At 47.0% G+C, this 17,926-nt stretch overlaps 1 pseudogene; it reads left to right on the top strand.

Moving 5' to 3' along the window:
• Positions 1 to 609: 609 nt before the first annotated feature.
• Positions 610 to 2,117, top strand: LOC126950796 (hsc70-interacting protein-like; annotated as a pseudogene).
• The last annotated feature ends 15,809 nt before the right edge of the window (positions 2,118 to 17,926 follow it).

The following is a 17,926-nucleotide window of genomic DNA, read 5'->3' as shown; positions in this document are numbered from 1 at the left end:
CAATCAAAATGAAAATACAAGGCCGGGCGTGGTGGCTCATGCTTGTAATCCCAGCACTTTGAGAGGCCTAGGCAGGTGGGTCGCTTGAGGCCAGGAGTTCGAAACTAGCCTGGTCAACATGGTGAAATCCCATTTCTACTAAAAATACAGAAATTATTTGAACCTAGTGGCCCGCGCCTGTAATCCCGGCTACTTGAGAGGCTGAGGCAGGAGAATCGCTTGAACCCAGGAGGCAGAGGTTGCAGTGAGCCGAGATCACACCACTGCACTCCAGCCTGGGCAACAGAGCGAGACCTTGTCTCCAAAAAAAAAAAAAAAAAAAAAAAAGAACCAAAATGAAAATACTGTTTTAAAAACAGGAAACAATGCTTATTCATACAACTTTGGATACCTATTTAATTGGATCATAGAATGTGAGGGAAAAAAAGAACCCTGCTTTTATCCCCTAAAATGTGAATCAAGGTCTGGACATATTTGAAAAGCGATCTGGAGGTAGCTTTCTCTAGTCTTTACCTCTTACATTCATTTGCAACGATACATGTTCATGTGTATCGTTTAATTGCAGCCCTGAACTAACCCCATGAGGTCGATGGTGTCTCACTCTGCCCCATGGGGGCTGAATCCAGGCCTCAGGTCTGGATAAGGGAAAACGCCTAATAATAATTACCAAAAGTCACCTTTTGCACGGTCACGCCAAGCCAGCGCCTGGGCCTGGAACCGGGCCGCAGCTCCTCAGCCTCGCCCACCGCCTCCTGACTGTGGACGCCAGCAAAGTGAACAAGCTTCGGCCTTTGTGAAAATGTGTAAGCAGGATCCGAGTGTTCTGCACACCGAGGAAATACGCTTCCTGAGGGAGTGAGTGGAGAGCATGGGGGTAAAGTACCACCTGCTACTCAGAAAGCTAAATCAGAAGAAAATACCAAGGAAGAAACACCTGACAGTAAGAAGGTGGAGGAAGACTTAAAGGCAGACAAACCGTCAAGTGAGGAAAGTGATCTAGAAATTGACAATGAAGGTGTGATTGAAAGAGGGACCGATGCCCCTCAAGAAATGGGAGATAAGAATGCAGAGATAAGAGGAGATGATGGATCAGGCAAATGATAAGAAAGTGACTGCTATTGAAGCCCTAAATGATGGTGAACTGCAGAAAGCCATTGAGTTGTTCACAGATGCCATCAAGCTGAATCCTCACTTGGCCATTTTGTATGCCAAGAGGGCCAGTGTCTTTGTCAAATTATGGAAGCCAAATGCTGCCATCTGAGACTGTGATAGAGCCATTGATATAAATCCTGGGCCAGGCACGGTGGCTCACGCCTGTAATCCCAGCACTGGGAGGGCGAGGCGGGTGGATCACGAGGTCAGAGTTCAAGACCAGCCTGGCCAAGAAGGTAAAACCCCATCTCTACTAAAAATACAAAAATTAGCTGGGCGTGGTGGTAAGCGCCTGTAATCCCAGCTACTCAGGAGGCTGAGGCAGAGAATTGCTTGAACCTGGGTTGTGGAGGTTGCAGTGAGCCAAGATTGCGCCACTGTTCTCCAACCTGTGTGACAGAGCGAGACTCCATCTAAAATAAATAAATAAATAAATCCTGATTCAGCTCAGCCTTACAAGTGGTGAGGGAAAGCACACAGACTTGCCTGTAAATTGGATTATGATGAAGATGCTAGTGCAATGCTGAAAGAAGTTCAACCTGGGGCACAGAAAATTGCAGAACATCGGAGAAAGTATGAGCGAAAACGTGAAGATGAAAGAAAGAATAGAAACAGTTAAGAAGGCTCAAGAAGAGCGTGAGAGAGGCCGGAGGGAGGAAGAAGCCAGACGACAGTCAGGAGCTCAGTGTGGCTCTTTTCCAGGTGGCCTTCCTGGGGGAGTGCCTGGTCATTTTCCCGCAAGAATGTCTGGGATGGGAGGAGGCATGGCTGGAATGGCCGGAATCCCTGGACTCAATGAAATTCTTCGTGATCCAGAGGTTCTTGCAGCCATGCAGGATCCAGAAGTTATGGTGGCCTTCCAGGATGTGGCTCAGAACCCAGCAAATGTGTCAAAATACCAGAGCAACGCAAAGATTATGAATCTTATCAGTAAATTATCAGCCAAAGTTGGCAGTCAAGCGTAATGCTCTTCTGATAAAGAAAGCCCTTACGCCGGATGTGGTGGCTCACACCTGTAGTCCCAGCAGTTTGGGAGGCTGAGGCGGGCGGATCACGAGGTCGGGAGTTCGAGACCAGCCTGACCAACATGGTGAAACCCCGTCTCTACTAAAAATACAAAAATTAGCCGGGCGTGGTGGCACACGCCTGTAATCCCAGCTACTCGGATCCTGAGGCAGGAGAATTGCTTGAACCCAAGAGGCAGAGGTTACAGTGAGCCGAGACCATATGCCACTATACTCCAGCCTGGGCAACAGAGCAAGACTCTGTTAAAAAAAAAAAAAAAAAATCCTTGCTGAAGGAAAAGTAACCTAGATCACCTTATGGATGTTGCAATAATACAAGCCAGTGTATCTCTGACTTTCTCATCAAGAGAGCTGGGATGCTTTGAAGATAATCCCTACCCCTCTTCTCCAAATGCAGCTGAAGCATTTTACAGAGGTTTGCCATTAGGGTACTCATTCAGATAATGTTTTTCTGCTAGGAATTACAAACGTTAAACACTTTTTAAACCTTAAAAATACTTAAAACAAATTTAAAGGGTCTCTTAATTCTTATATTTTTCTTCACTAATCATTTTGGATTTTTTTTCCTTTGAATTATTGGACAAGGAAAAGATACTTATGTATGGAAGATTATTGCTCTAACTGAGTGAAATAAAAGTTTATTAGTGCGAGGCAAACATAAGTCATTTGAGGATAAAGCTTGTGTTGGACATGTTGTTCCCGAAGCATTTTGACTTGTCTTTTGAAATGCTTTATCTTTTCCTTTAAAGGTTTATTTCAGACCAGGCACGGTGGCTCACACCTGTAATCCTAGCACTTTAGGAGGCCGAGGTGGGTGGATTGCGAGGTCAGGAGTTTGAGACCAGTCTGACCAACATGGTTAAATTCCGTCTCTACTAAAAATACAAAAATTAGCCAGGCATGGTGGCACACACCTGTAATCCCAGCTACTCAGGAGGCTGAGGCAGGAGAATCACTTGAACTCGGGAGGCAGAGGTTACAGTGAGCAGAGATCATGTCATCGCACTAGACAGAACTAGACTCCGTCTCAAAAAAAAAAAATTATTTCAATAAAACTAATTGGGACCACCAGTATTCAGTAGGACCTGGGTAGGGACTGGAAGTACTTGGCAGGGCCGCAGCAATCTTGCTGTGTTTTATGTAACATGCATCCGCCTGGGCGCGGTGGCTCACACCTGTAATCCCAGCACTTTGGGAGGCCAAGGCAGGCGGATCACGAGGTCGGCCCTTACGCCGGATGTGGTGGCTCACACCTGTAGTCCCAGCAGTTTGGGAGGCTGAGGCGGGCGGATCACGAGGTCGGGAGTTCGAGACCAGCCTGACCAACATGGTGAAACCCCGTCTCTACTAAAAATACAAAATTAGCCAGGCATGGTGGCGCATGCCTGTAATCCCAGCTACTCGGGAAGCTGAGGCAGGAGAATCGCTTGAACCTGGGAGGCAGAGGTTGTGGTGAGCCAAGATCGTGCCATTGCACTCCAGCCTGGGCAACAGGAGCGAAACTCTGTCTCAAAAACAACAACAACAACAACAACAACAACAACAACAACAACAAAACATGCATCCTTGGGCAGGTTGCCCTTAAATCTTACACTGTGGTGAAGGGATGGATTTTGTAATGCTGCAGTAGAGTTGGAGTACTTAGTTCTGTTTTTGTCCAGTATATCTAATAAATGTTTCATATTATTTCCACATAAAAAAATAGTTACCAAAATCCAAAGAGGTCCCTACTGTTGTGGGCAGGACACACAGCTGCTGCTTGGCCTTCCAGAGAGCTACTTCTCAAGACCTTCCTGAACCAAACGTTCAAATATGGAAGTGGTTCCAGAAACATTTTTGGTTGTCACAACTGGAAGCCAGGGGTTGCTACTGGCAGCTGGTGGGTTGACACCAGGGATGCCGCCAAACATCCTACTATGCACAGGACAGCCCCCTGAAATGAGGAAGTTTCTAGTCCAAAATATGGAGAGTGTGGAAGTTGAGGAAGCTTGAAATATGAGAACGTTTATTTGGCTCCTTTAAAAATCGCAGTCCAGGCCAGGCATGGTGGCTGGCACCTGTAATCCCAGCACTTTGGGAGGCCGAGGTGGGCAGATCACCTGAGGTGAGGAGTTCAAGACCAGCCTGGCCAACATGGTGAAACCCAGTCACTACTAAAAATACAAAAATTAGCCGGGGGTGGTGGTGCGTGCCTGTAATCCCAGCTGCTCAGGAAGCTGAGGCAGGAGAATCACTTGAACCTGGGAGGTGGAGGATGCAGTGAGCTGAGATTGCACCACTGCACTCCAGCCTGGGCGACAAACTGGGACTCCGTCTCAAAAAAAAAAAAAAATGCAATCTAAAGTTGTTCCTTTGCCTGTTCTCCTACTGCACAGCAGGTGACCACCTTTCCATTTCCATTTCCAACAAACTTTCCAATTGCTTGACCATTTTTCAAGCCATTGTGCCAGTTCCTATCAGTTTCGGAGCAGCACGGAGAGTTCAGTAATGCGGGTGTGGCAGTGAAACGGCGGTGACATGCGGACACTGACTAACTGGGAGGCTCATCTGCTAGCTCTGGGAGTGTCCTTCTACACCATTCCATACCATGGGCCTTTGGTCACTCCCAAAATGAGAACACTCACTCACTAAGACTCTCCTGGAGTCTTATTGTGTCATACTGTATTAACATTAGTTAAGAAGAAGTTTAGACAGCAAACATTTGCTGGCGAGTTTCAGAAGAAGAGAAATTGAACCCTGCCTTCTCTAAATGCAAAGGCTAGCCGCTGGTTGCGTGAGAACAGGTGCTGGCATCTGCATGACACCTGGGGGCGCTGTTCTTTTTACAGAGCAGCACCTACTGTGAGTCCGAGGACTTCTCTATCAGCTGTGTGTTCACAGTGTGTGGTGTGTTCACTTCATGACTACTCCTGAGGCCGCCATCAAAACCCTTCCCAAGGCCGGGCACGGTGGCTCACACCTGTAATCCCAGCACTGTGGGAGGCTGAGGCAGTCGGATCACCTGAGATCAGGAGTTTGAGACCAGCCTGGCCAACATGGTGAAACCCCGTCCCTACTAAAAATACAAAAATTAGCCAGGTGTGGTGGCGCACCCCCGTAATCCCACCTACTCGGGAGGTTGAGGCAGGAGAATTGTTTGAACCCGGGAGGCAGAGGCTGCAGTGAGCCGAGATGGCACCATTGCACTCCAGCCTGGGTGACAGAGCAAGACTCTGTCTTGAAAACAAAAACAACAACAACAAAAACCCCCAAAAAACCCCTTCCCAAGGTCTAGCAGTGGGATCAGGGGCACGCTGAGCCAGGATCCTTCTCTGCACATTTCCTGTCCTAGCAGGAAGGCAGTGACTGGAACATTTCTGAGCAGGCCTGCCAACGGCATCCCCTCCAGCACACTTCACAGTTCACCATGAATAAATAATCATGTGTATCATTTTCTGCCCCTCTGGTCTGCAGAGTGTTCACTCATAGGGTATTCTTTACCTCAAAATCAAATTCTACAATTTCAGACAGCTTCTGACCCAGTAATTCCACTTCTGGAAATTTCTTCCACAGAAATACTTCCACAAGGGCGCAGAAGTGTATGTGCTAGGATGTTCATTGCAGCATTGTAATAAAAATTTAGTTTGGGAGGCTGAAGCAGGAGGATCACCTGAGGCAGGAGTTTGAGATCAGCCTTGGCAACATAGCGAGACCCCATCGCTACAAAAAATACAAAAATTAGCTGGGCATGGTGGCATTTGCCTATAGCCCCAGCTACTCAGGAGGCTGAGGCAGGAGGGTCGCTTGAGCCTGGGAGGTCAAGGCTGCAGTGAGCTGTGATAACACCACTGTACTCCATAACACCACTGTATGCCTGGGTGACAGAGGGTGACCCTGTCTCAAAAAAAAAAAAAAAAAAAAGTAACAATTTAAATGTCCATCAATAGAAGAATAGGACGGGCACAGTGGCTCATACCTGTAATCCCAGCACTTTGGGAGGCTGAAGTAGGAGGATTGCTTGAGCTCAGGAGTTTGAGACCAGCCAGGGCAACATAGTGGGACACCATCTCTACAAAAAATAATTTTTAAAAATCAGCAATGGGGTTAATGGTGATATGTACCTGTAGTCCCAGCTACTCAGAAAGCTAAGGCGGGAAGATGGCTTAAGGCCAGGAGGTTGAGGCTACAGTGAGCTATGATTGCTCTGCGGTACTCCAACCTGGGTGACAGAGTGAGATCCTGTCTCAAAAAACAAAGAAAAAACAACAACAACAAAATACAATAATGAAATAATTGTGGTAACTCCATACTCTAGAATTCTACTTTTTCTTTCTTTCTTTCTTTTTAATAATAAAATAGACACAGGAGTCTCACTATATTGCCCAGACTGGTCTTGAACTCCTGGGCTCAAGTGATCCTCCCACCTTGGCCTCCCAGAGTGCTGGGATTAGAGGTGTGAGCCACTGTTCCTGGCCTGCTCTGGAATTCTAGGTCAAGAATGTGACGAAGCTGTCTCTACTAAAATACAAAAAATTAGCCGGGTGTGGTGGCGGGCGCCTGTAGTCCCAGCTACTCGGGAGGCTGAGGCAGGAGAATCGCTTGAACCCGAAGGTGGAGGATGCAGTGAGCCGAGATCGTGCCACTGCACTCCAGCCTGGCGACAGAGCGAGACTGTCTCAAAAAACAAAACTAAGCAAAACAAAAAAGAAAATAATTTTATTTAAAAAACCCAGTAGCTAGACATAAACATTAATCACCTCACATATAAACATTAATCACCTCCCATAAGCAATGGTGAGTGGCGTTAACGGCCAAAGCAAAATAAGCACTTCCGGGGCAGCTTTGGGGCCAGGGTACAAAGGAAGGGCCTGGGTGGGCTTGCAGTGTTCTGAGCTCCTCCAAAGGATCATTGAACCCCAAATCCAGGCGTGCACAGAGACTAGCCCTCCCTATCCCCAGCCTTGAGCTCTTACGGCTGAGCCCCAAGTTCCCCTTTTCAGCTGAAGGTATCCCCAGCCTCTGCCCCCAACAGCAACAAAAAAATGCGATGGGGGGGGATTTGCTTTGCCCCAGCTCCTGCTCTAGATCCCTGGGCTTTGCTATCAAAATCTCTTCCAGTTCACAGACTCCACACACCTACACCTACACACACCTATCTAGTGGTATTCTCCATTCTCTGTAGGGGTAAAAATTCTAATATAGATGTTCTGAATGGAATTAAACCACTGGGCCTGGCTAGTTGGTATTCACTGAAAATGCACATGTACGCAGTTAAACATCAGAAGGCTAGAAAACAAAAAGAGTCTTCATTCCACCCTACCCAGCCAGGTCTGCACTACAGAGATAAACACCATTAACTATGTCTTGTGTATCCTTCCAAAAATCTTCATGCCTATACAAACACACACACTCATCCACATGCACATGTCTTCTGCACCTTGCTTTTTTCTAACTTAATGTATCTTGGAGATTGTTCCAAATCAGGATATATACATCAGCATTATTCCTTTTAAACAGATGCATACTATTCCAGTGTATATGTGGCCTTTTCTTCCCCGGGAAGCTCTCCCCTTTCCTCTTATAATAGTAGCCTGAATTTTGATGGGGAATCATGTCTTCCCCATTTTCAGTTCTTTGATTTAGGTGGAGGTGACCCATTGTTGGGCAGATGACTCAGGCCTTACCACCATGACTGGTTCAGAGATGGACCCAGAACCCATGCTGGGACAGTGCCAATCATGACCAGGACTTTCTTTGAAGTATTAAAGGAAGAGAAGCTCTCTTTTTTCTGCTGGCTTCACACATGAGGAGATACTGACCTGGAGTGCTGGAAGCCAAGTTCTTATGGTGTGGAGTCCAGGAATAAAGCTCACATGGTGAAGAACAAAGAGAGACGGTGCTCGTCGTATTTTTTTTTTTTAATTTTTAAAATTTTTAAAATTTTAATTTTTATTTGCTCTATTTTATTTTTGAGACAGTTTCGCTCTTGTTGCCCAGGCTGGAGTGCAATGGCGCAATCTCCCCTCGCTGCAACCTTCACCTCCTGAGTTCAAGCGATTCTCCTGCCTCAGCCTCCCAAGTAGTTGGAATTACAGGTGCCCGCCAACACACCTAATTTTCGTATTTTTAGTAGCGATGGGGTTTCACCATGTTGACCAGACTGGTCTCGAAGTCCTGACCTTGTGATCCACCCATCTCGGCCTCCCAAAGTGCTGGGATTACAGGTGTGAGCCACCGCACGCGGCCTGGAGCTTGTCTTGACGACACAGCCGAAGTGCCTGGTTCAGGCAATACTCGGAACCCTTCCTCTCCACTCTGAACTTTCAGTTACATAAGGCAATGAATTCCTTTCTTTTTTTTTTTTTTTGCCAAAGCCAACGTGGGTTAGGCTTTCTGTTGCTTACCCTGGGAAGAGTCCTGATATAGAAACTGGCACAAAGAATGGAGAATTATTGACTAGGTACAGTGGCTCATGCCTGTAATCCCAGCACTTTGGGAGGCTGAGGTGGGAGGATCACTTGAGGCCAGGAGTTTGAGACCAGCCTGGCCAACGTGGCAAAACCCACTCTCTGCTAAAAATACAAAAATTAACCGGGCGTGGTGGCATGCGCCTGTGATCCCAGCTACTCGGGTGGCTGAGGCAGGAGAATTTGTTTGAACCTGGGAGGTGGGGGCTGCAGTAAGCCGAGATTGCGCCACTGCACTCCAGCCTGGGTGACAGAGCAAGACTCTGTCTCCCTCCCCAAAATAAGAAAAAATAAAATAATGGAGGATTGCAGTGACCCTAAAGTGTAGAACTGGCTGAATCAAGGTAAGATGAAGACCCGTCTATCCTTGGCTAGCATATTGGTGATTCTTGTTATGTAACAACGAAGCAACAAATTAAATTGTTGCCCCTCAAACCAGGTGTTTACAAATGCGGGAGAGCTAGGAGGCTGAAGAGATGAAGTTGATGAGCTTTTCCTGTCACTTTGGGTAAGATCTTACACGAAAGAAACAAACCTCAAGGACTTTCTGACCTGTGCTACAACTGTGTTGAATCTTGGCGTTTTCCTAAGTGAAATCAGCCAGCCACAAAAAGACAAATACGGTTTGATTCCACTTATGCGAGGTCCCTAGAGTAGTCAAATTCACAGAGACAGAAAAGAGAAGGGTGGTTGCCAAGAGAGTCGGAGAAGGGGAGACGGGGAATTGTTTAACAGGGACGGAGTTTCAGTTTTACAAGATGAAAGGGTTTAGGAGATGGTGACGGTTGCACAGCAATATGAAAATACTGAAGGAATGCCACTAAAATGTACGCTTGAAAATGATTCAGATGGTAAATTTTATGTTCTGTGTGTTTTATCACAATTTACAAACAACAACAACAGCACACAGAAGGGAGAAAATGCAGCTTTATTAAGAAAGGCCCTTTCTGTCCAGCGATGCTGCCTTAGAACAGTGGAATTATCTGCAGTGCGCTAAATCTACTGTGAGCAAAGCCTGGGAGGCAGAAAACACAGCAAGAGAGAAGGATGGAATTTAGGAGAATAAGGATGATAACATTTCAGCTTGTCTTATAAATGTTTTACAGCCGGGAGCCGTGGCTCATGCCTGTAATCCCAGCACTTGTGAGGCTGAGGCAGGCGGATCACAAGATCAGGAGTTCGAGACCATCCTGGCTAACACGGTGAAACCCCGTCTCTACTAAAAATACAAAAAATTAGCCGGGCATGGTGGCGGGCGCCTGTAGTCCCAGCTACTCCGGAGGCTGAGGCAGAAGAATCGCTTGAGCCCAGGAGCTAGAGCTTGCAGTGAGCCGAGATCGTGCCACTGCACTCCAGCCTGGGTGACAGTGAGACTCTGCCAAAAAACCAAAACCAAACACACAAAAAACTTTTACATATATGACCTCATCTATTTCTTATAACACCCCACAAAGTTGGTACAGTTCTACAGCTGAGGAAAATAAAGTCATGGGAAGTTAAATGAATCCATCCTGATGCAGTAAGCGACAGAGCCAGGCTGTGCCCCACTCAGTCTGGGTCAGGCCTGAGCTTCTAACCTTTGCACAACGTGGGTTCTGCAACATCTGGGCTCTTCTTTGTCTCCGTCTCCTTCTCCTTTTTCCTCTCCCTCTTCTTCTTCTTCTTCTTTCTTTTTTTTTTTTTTTTTTTTTTTGAGATGGAGTCTCACTCTGTTGCCCAGGCTGGAGTACAGTGGTGAGATCTTGGCTCACTGCAAACTCCACCTCCTGGGTTCAAACAATTCTCATCCCTCACCCTTCTGAGTAGCTGGAACTACAGGTGCATCACCCCTGCACCTGGCTAAGTTTTGTATTTTTTTTTTTTTTTTTTTTTTTTTTTTTTTTTGAGACGGAGTCTTGCTCTGTCACCCAGGCTGGAGTGCAGTGGCCGGATCTCAGCTCACTGCAAGCTCCTCCTCTTGGGTTCACGCCATTCTCCTGCCTCAGCCTCCCGAGTAGCTGGGACTACAGGCACCCGCCACTTCACCCGGCTAGTTTTTTGTATTTTTTAGTAGAGACGGGGTTTCACCGTATTAGCCAGGATGGTCTCGATCTCCTGACCTCATGATCCGCCCGTCTCGGCCTCCCAAAGTGCTGGGATTACAGGCTTGAGCCACCGCGCCCGGCCAAGTTTTGTATTTTTAGTAGAGGCGGGGTTTTGCCATGTTGGCCAGGTTGGTCTCGAACTCCTGACCTCAACTGATCCACCCACCTCGGCCTTCCAAAGCACAGAGATTACAGGCGTGAGCCACTGCGCCCAGCCCCTTCTGCTTCTTCTAAACACCTCCTTACCAGTACCTCAAGGCAGAGACCAAGATGGGGATCCTTAGCGATTGATCAGAGCACTGAGGCCTGATTCAAGACATGGAAGGTTCCAGGGCGGATCTTGGAATCAAACACTGCCTCTTGGCAAGATCTCTGGCTTTGTGACGGCTCCACAGCATTGACTGGAAGCAAAAGCCAGGGTAGCCCTGAAATCCTAAGGGAATTGTGCCGGCAGAGGAACTGGCATTTGGTTCACAAAGGCTGGGGTTTGCTAACCTCACAGGTAATCTCCAAGCCCTGTTGCACCAACGAGGAGCAGGCTGTGCCTCTGGCTCTGCAGACAAGACATGTCACCTTGCCCATCCTCAGGAGATCTTTCCCTCATTCCCACACCCTTTAAATCCTGCAGACTCTTCCTTCTCTAGAAAAATCGTTGGAGCAGCTGAGGGAAACATTCGACCATGAGAAATTATCTGCTGATTCAAACCACTTGATGTGCATGGATCCAAGAACTCACCCAGCCAAGGCTCACTTCCTGGGCTATAATATCACTGATGACATTTCCCACAGTTAACTCTGGGATCTGAACAGCTCTTGGCCCAAGTCTTCTGATGAGCCCCGCTCTTTCTGCTTTGAGTGATCTATTTGTGTCCCCTACTTGGGGTTGCACATGGAGGCTGTGTATCAGCGTTGGGCTGGGGGTGGAAAGGCTTCTGTGTCTTCACCTGGCCTGGGAGGAGGATGATAGCAATGAGTTGAGGAAGAGTTACATCACCGGGAACCCATGGCAAAGGCAGGACCCAGGAGTGGTCCTTAACTGCCGGGGAGACTTGTTCTAGCAAGAAGAGCCAGCATCCAGAGGGAAGCAGAGGTAGGCTTTACAGAGGCATGGGCTTGCACCCGTGCAGAGGCATTTCTTCAATAGACGGCAGCACCCACCGCTACTCCACAGAAAGGACAGTGTTCACCTGAACCCCAGGAAGAAGGGCCTTGAAGCCTCCATGGCTCCGAGCAGAGCAGTAGGTCATATAGTGATACTCACATGGTCTTGGCAATGGGAATTTGATTGTTTTTTTAATTGTTTTATTATAAACTGACAAATTATATACATATATAATTTTTTTTTTTTTTGAGACAGTCTTGCTCTGTCGCCCAGGCCAGAGTGCAGTGGTGTGATCTCCTCAGCCTCCTGAGTAGCTGGGACTACAGGCACCTGCCACCACACCTGGCTAATTTTTGTATTTTTAGTAGATACAGAATTTCACCATATTGGCCAGGCTGGAATTTTTTTAATTAAAAAAAATTTTTTTTAGCAATAAGTTCTTGCTCTGTTGCCAAGGCTGGAGTGCAGTGGCACAGTCATAGCTCACTGCAGCCTCGACTCCTGGGCTCAAGCAATCCTCCCACCTCAGCCTCCTGAGTAGCTGGGACCACAGGCAGTGCCACCACACTCGGGTAATTTTTAAAATTTTTTTTAGAGATGGTGTCTTGCTATGTTGCCCGGGCTGGTCTGGAACTGCTGGTCTCAAGTGATCCTCCTGCCTTGGCCTACCAATGTGCTGGGATTACAGATGTGAGCCACTGCGCTTGGCCTATAATTGTATATATTTATGGATACAAAGTGATATATGTATACAATGTAGAATAATTAACTCAAACTAATTAACACATCCATCACCTCAAATACTTACTTTTTTTGTGGTGAGAACATTTGAAATATACAATACTGTACATTGTTATTAACTATAGTCACTACGCTGTGCACTAGATCTCAAAAATCTTATTTCTCCTAAGGGAAACTTTGTGCCCTTTGACCAGCAACTCTCTGTGTCCCCCACTCCCAGTGGATTGGATTGTTAGTCAAGAATAGAGTGAGGAAGGAGAACGTGTCAAAATACGATCATGTAACAAAACGTCTTCCGCTTCCAGTACTTAGTGTTTCTGCTCTTTGTTTTGGTTTCACAATTTGTTTTACTTGATTAACTTATTAAAATGTAGTGAATATTTATTTATTTATTTAGAGACAGAGTCTTGCTCTGTCGCCCGGGTTGGAGTGCAGTGGTGCAATCTCGGCTCACTGCAATCTCTGCCTCCTGGGTTCAATATATTTGTTATTATAAGTCACCTCTTCCTAGTCCTTTCTCCCAATAACTAAGTCCTCCCTGGTGTCCCACAGTAACGTGAAGACAAGGGCAACCTGGTTGCAGATCTTAGGTGGCTTCATTAATTTCTGACATGTGGCAGGCTGGGGGGACGGGTATGTGATTTCTCAAGCCCAGGCCAAAGGAATAGACTGAGAAACCTATAACCCACTTATGGCTAAGTTCTCATTCATATGCAAATACCTTTTCCAGCATCCTCCCCGTTCTGTGCCTCCTCATCACCCCAACAGCATCTTGCGCTCTATGGGGCCGCTGCCACCCTGCCTTTGAATGTGTTGCTTAAATCAGGGATTGTGACCTGGCAGCTCAGGAGCTGAATCCATCCTGCAGATGCATTTTGCTTTGTTTGGGCTCAAAACAACATTTTATATTAAAAATCTGAATTATTTGCCGGCATTCAAACTTGCAGTTTCATGTAACAACTCAGATTCCCAGCTCCTTTGGGAAACTGGAAAGTTCTGGTTAATAGTGGGGCAGTGATTTTAATGACCTGCTGACATGAGCAGAGGTTGGGGGACTTACTCCTTCCTGTAAAATGTCTAGGGAGATTTCAGCTTGCAACGCTGTCCCCTACCTGGTCCAGTAAACACCAACATTCCAGAAATGCTCAAGGACCCATTGGGAAAAGACAAAGGATTCAGGTCTAAGCACCACACTCTGGCAGGTGGCAGGATAATTTATTGATATAAAAGTTTTTGGAGAAAAAGGTGGGTGGGGAGGCCGAGGTGGGTGGATAACTTGAGGCCAGGAGTTTGAGACCAGCCTGGTGAAATCCTGTCTCTACTAAAAATACAAAAACTAGCTGGGCATGATGGTACATGCCTATAGTCCCAGCTACTTGGGAGGCTGAGTCAGGAAAATCACTTTAACCTGGGAAATGGAGGCTGCACTGAGCCAAGATCATGCCACTGCACTCCAGCCTGGGCAACAGAGTAAGACTCCGTCTCAAAAAAAAAAAAAAAAAAAAAAAAAAAAAGTGTTTTGCCTCTCTACATATTTCCCAACTGTAAGCAATTTGGCAGGCTTTGTGCTTCCTTTCCTACAGGATTTCAGTGGGGCAGAGAGCAAAGCAGCCTGAGAATGAGGCTGGTCTGTACTGAAAACCTAAGGCCACTAGGAGATTATAGGCTGTCCTGGAAAAGGAGAGGAAAAGGGAAACAGCCTTGCAGAGGTGGTGAAATGAGGGGTCTCACCCTGCCTAAGAAGGTCTGAGGCCCCTCAAGCGCCACAAGGCCATCCACTACTTAATGATAGCCTCCTGAAAGGGACCACACGGCAGAGTGGCCAGGAGAGGCAGGACTCTACCCCTAGAACTCCAGCACCAGCAAAGACTCCATATCTGCCCTGCTGGGCTTCAAGGGACATGCTAATTTGATGTCAGCCATGGCCACAGTTGACCTTCCCTCCTAAGCCTTGGGGATTGTGACACAGCCTTGGAAGAATGAGGAGCCCTCTGCCAGGTGTAGTGGCTCACGCCTATAATCCCAGCACTTTGGAAGGCTGAGGCAGACAGATTGCTTGAGGTCAGGAGTTCGAGACCAGCCTGGTCAATATGGCAAAACCCCGTTTCTACTAAACATACAAAAATTAGCTGGGCCTGGTAGTGGGCGTCTGTAATCTCAGCTACTTGGGAGGCTGAGGCAGGAGAATCACTTGAACCTGGCAGGCGGAGGTCATGGCGAGCCGAGATTGTACCATTGCACTCCAGCCTGGGCAACAGAGTGAGACTCTGTCAAAAAAAAAAAAAAAAAAGAATGAGGAGTCCTCAAAACTGGCTGAGAAGAAAAGGAATAAAGAACTGACCCATGCTATGACATGTGACCCTTGAAAACATTATGCTCAGTGACAGAAGCCAGTCTCAGGAGACCATGAATTGTACAATTCCATTTATATAAGATGTCCAATATAGGCAAATTCATAGAGACAGAAAGTAGGTTAGTGGTTACTTATAAGTAGTAAATGAAAAATAGTAATACAGAAAAAGGAAAGAAAGTAGATTAGTGGTTGCCAGGGGCCGGGGGTGAGGTGAAATGGAGAGGGGCTGATTGGCGAGCGCAGGATTTCCTTATGGGGTGTGAGCATGTTCTGGAATCAGACAGTGGTGAGGGTTGTGAATATACTAAAAGTCTGAATTGTGGGCTTTAAAATGGTTAAAATAGTGAATTTTATGTTATTTAGATTTTAGTTCAATAAATTTTAAAGAAATCTTTGACGGAATTTTCTTTTCTTTTTTTTCTTTTTTTGACACGGAGTCTCATCCACTCTGTTGCCCAGGCTGGAGTGCAGTGGCAAGATCTCCGCTCACTGCAACCTCTGCCTCCCAGGTTCAAGCAATTCTTCTGCCTCAGACTCCTGAGTAGCTGGGACTACTGGCGTGCGCCACTACACCCAGTTAATTTTTGTATTTTCAGTAGAGATGGGATTTCACCATGTTGGCCAGGCTGGTATCGAACTCCTGGGCTCAAGTGATCCACCTGCCTCAGCCTCCCGAAGTGCTGGGATTACAGGCATGAGCCATTGCACCCAGCCTGGTGGAATTTTCTACCCCCATAATGGGATGGTGACCTGAAGTTACAATTCAGTTGACTTAAAAGAAGGAAAGAATATGTCATTATTTTTTTCAACCTCTGAATTTGTGGGCCAGGAGTCACGCCTATTCCATAACTCTAAGAAAAGGAGATGGAGTCAATATCCTGAGACACAGGGGAAGGCAGGACAGAGCCATTCAGAGATGGGGACATACACTTTGTTAGACAGTAGTAAACAAACAAACAAACAAACAAAAACCCTGCCCAGAAGACCAAGGGAAGACTGGTGCTGGCCAGGCTGCATTTGAAATCTTCCCAGACCTCTACTTAAACTCACTCTAAGTCTGATCAAGTTTCCTGTTGGGCCTCCTTGACAGCACGTGGAAGTTCACATGCTGGGGTTCCCTGGGGAATTGTAGGTGTCCACTGTAAGCGTCTATAAATCTGAGGGAGTTTGAAAGCAGACGAGTTACTACTTGCTACACCCTTGTGGGACAAAACTGGGTCCCGAGAGGTAAGCAGTACATCCCCTGCTTGCTCCTGGGAGTTCAGCTGGTGCAGCCTGTCACCCAAGCTCCTCAAGGAGGGCCGTCTTAGAAACTCTACAGTCGCTCAGGGATAGAGGGCAGGTGTTTTTTTTTTTTTTTTTTTCCTGACGGAGTCTTGCTCTATCGCCCAGGCTGGAATGCAGTGGCACGATCTCCACTCACTGCAAGCTCTGCCTCCTGGGTTCACACCATTCTCCTGCCTCAGCCTCCCAAGTAGCTGGGACTACAGGCGCCCGCCACTATGTCCAGCTAATTTTTTATATTTTTAGTAGAGACGGAGTTTCACCATGTTAGCCAGGATGGTCTTGATCTCCTGACCTCGTCATCTGCCTGTCTCGGCCTCCCAAAGTGCTGGGATTACAGGCGTGAGCCACCGACCCCGGCCTAGGACAGGGGGTCTTGATGGGTTTTATCTCAATTGTGGTGTTTATTTTCATGAGCACCTTTTTCTTGAGGAAGCAGACCCTTTCACAGCCCTAAGGGTCATTATCTTTTGGGTTCCCCCCAAAACAGACCCTGACACAAGGATTTCAGTGCAAGTAATTTATTTGGGGAGTGATCCCAGAAAGCATCAGGAGGGGAGCAGGGAAGTTGACAAGGGCACGCAGGGACTCTGGGAGGCTTAGATCCTGCTTCCGATAGGTCCTGGATATTGTGATTGACTGGGAAGTTCCTAAGGTCAGCTCCACTGCCAATGCGTTGGTATCACGCCTTTGTTACTCCTTTTTATGTCAATGGTTTATTTCAAGAGTTTCTTTGCTGATCTGCTCCCAAACTGCTTTGTACCTGGTACCAAAGTTAATTTTCCTAAAGCATGGTGTGACCATGACCTTTCTTTGCTCAAACATCTTTGATGCTTCCTTGTGCCTATGTGAAGTCTGAAGCTTTGGGCCTGGTGTTCCAATGGGGCACTGCCCTAGGAATGGGGGATATAGCAGTGCCTGTGCCCTCACGCCACAGCTGGCCATCTGGTTGGGGATCAAGCAATGACAGTAGGATGTGTCAAGTGCTATGGGAAGAGAGGTGGAGAGTGTTCCAAAGGCCCAAAGGACAGGTGCCACAGTCTGGGATCACAGGAGGCTTAGGAGGCAGGGATTGCTGGTCATGCACATTTTCCATTCTCCCCTTCTTCCTGTCAAAATCTCTGCATTATTGAGCGTGGCAATGGCTTTAGCTAATTGCCCCTATACTCCACAGACTTACTTGGGATAGAAGTGGCCAGTGGAAGGTAAGTGGAAATCACTGGGGGTTCCAGAAAAACTCTTTAAAGGAGTCTGATTCAACAAGAGGCATGCCCTTTTCCCCTTGGTTTTTCCTACTTTCTGTAATCTGGTGTGCAGGTGTGATGGCTGGAACCACAATGGCCACAGTGAGACCATGAGGGAATCCTGAAGATGTAGGGTATATACTAAGGATGATGGTGAGCAGAAAGAGAGAAAGAGCTGGGGTCCCTGATGGTCTTGGAGCTCTCAATCCAGCCCTGGGCTGATCACCTCTAGACTTCTTTCAGGTAAAAAACAAAACAAAACAAAACAAAGCAAAACAAAACAAACAAAAAACCCTTCTTTCTAATTAAACTCTTCCTGGGGTTTTCTGTTGTAGTCTGCTGAACCTAATCTGAATGAATGCAGTATCCTAGAGACTGTGCAATCAGAAGCATTAGCAGAAATTTGGTAGGCAAACTAGGGTGCATGGGGGCTACAAGGAGGGTTAGAAGGACCAAGGAGGAGATGGGTTCCAGGCAGAGGGAAGAGTGTTCAAA

Source organism: Macaca thibetana, chromosome 3 (assembly GCF_024542745.1).
Source record: "Macaca thibetana thibetana isolate TM-01 chromosome 3, ASM2454274v1, whole genome shotgun sequence".
In the NCBI taxonomy this organism is placed as follows: domain Eukaryota; kingdom Metazoa; phylum Chordata; class Mammalia; order Primates; family Cercopithecidae; genus Macaca; species Macaca thibetana.
The sequence above is the reverse complement of the archived record's forward strand: the minus strand, read 5'-3'. Positions and strand labels throughout refer to the sequence as shown.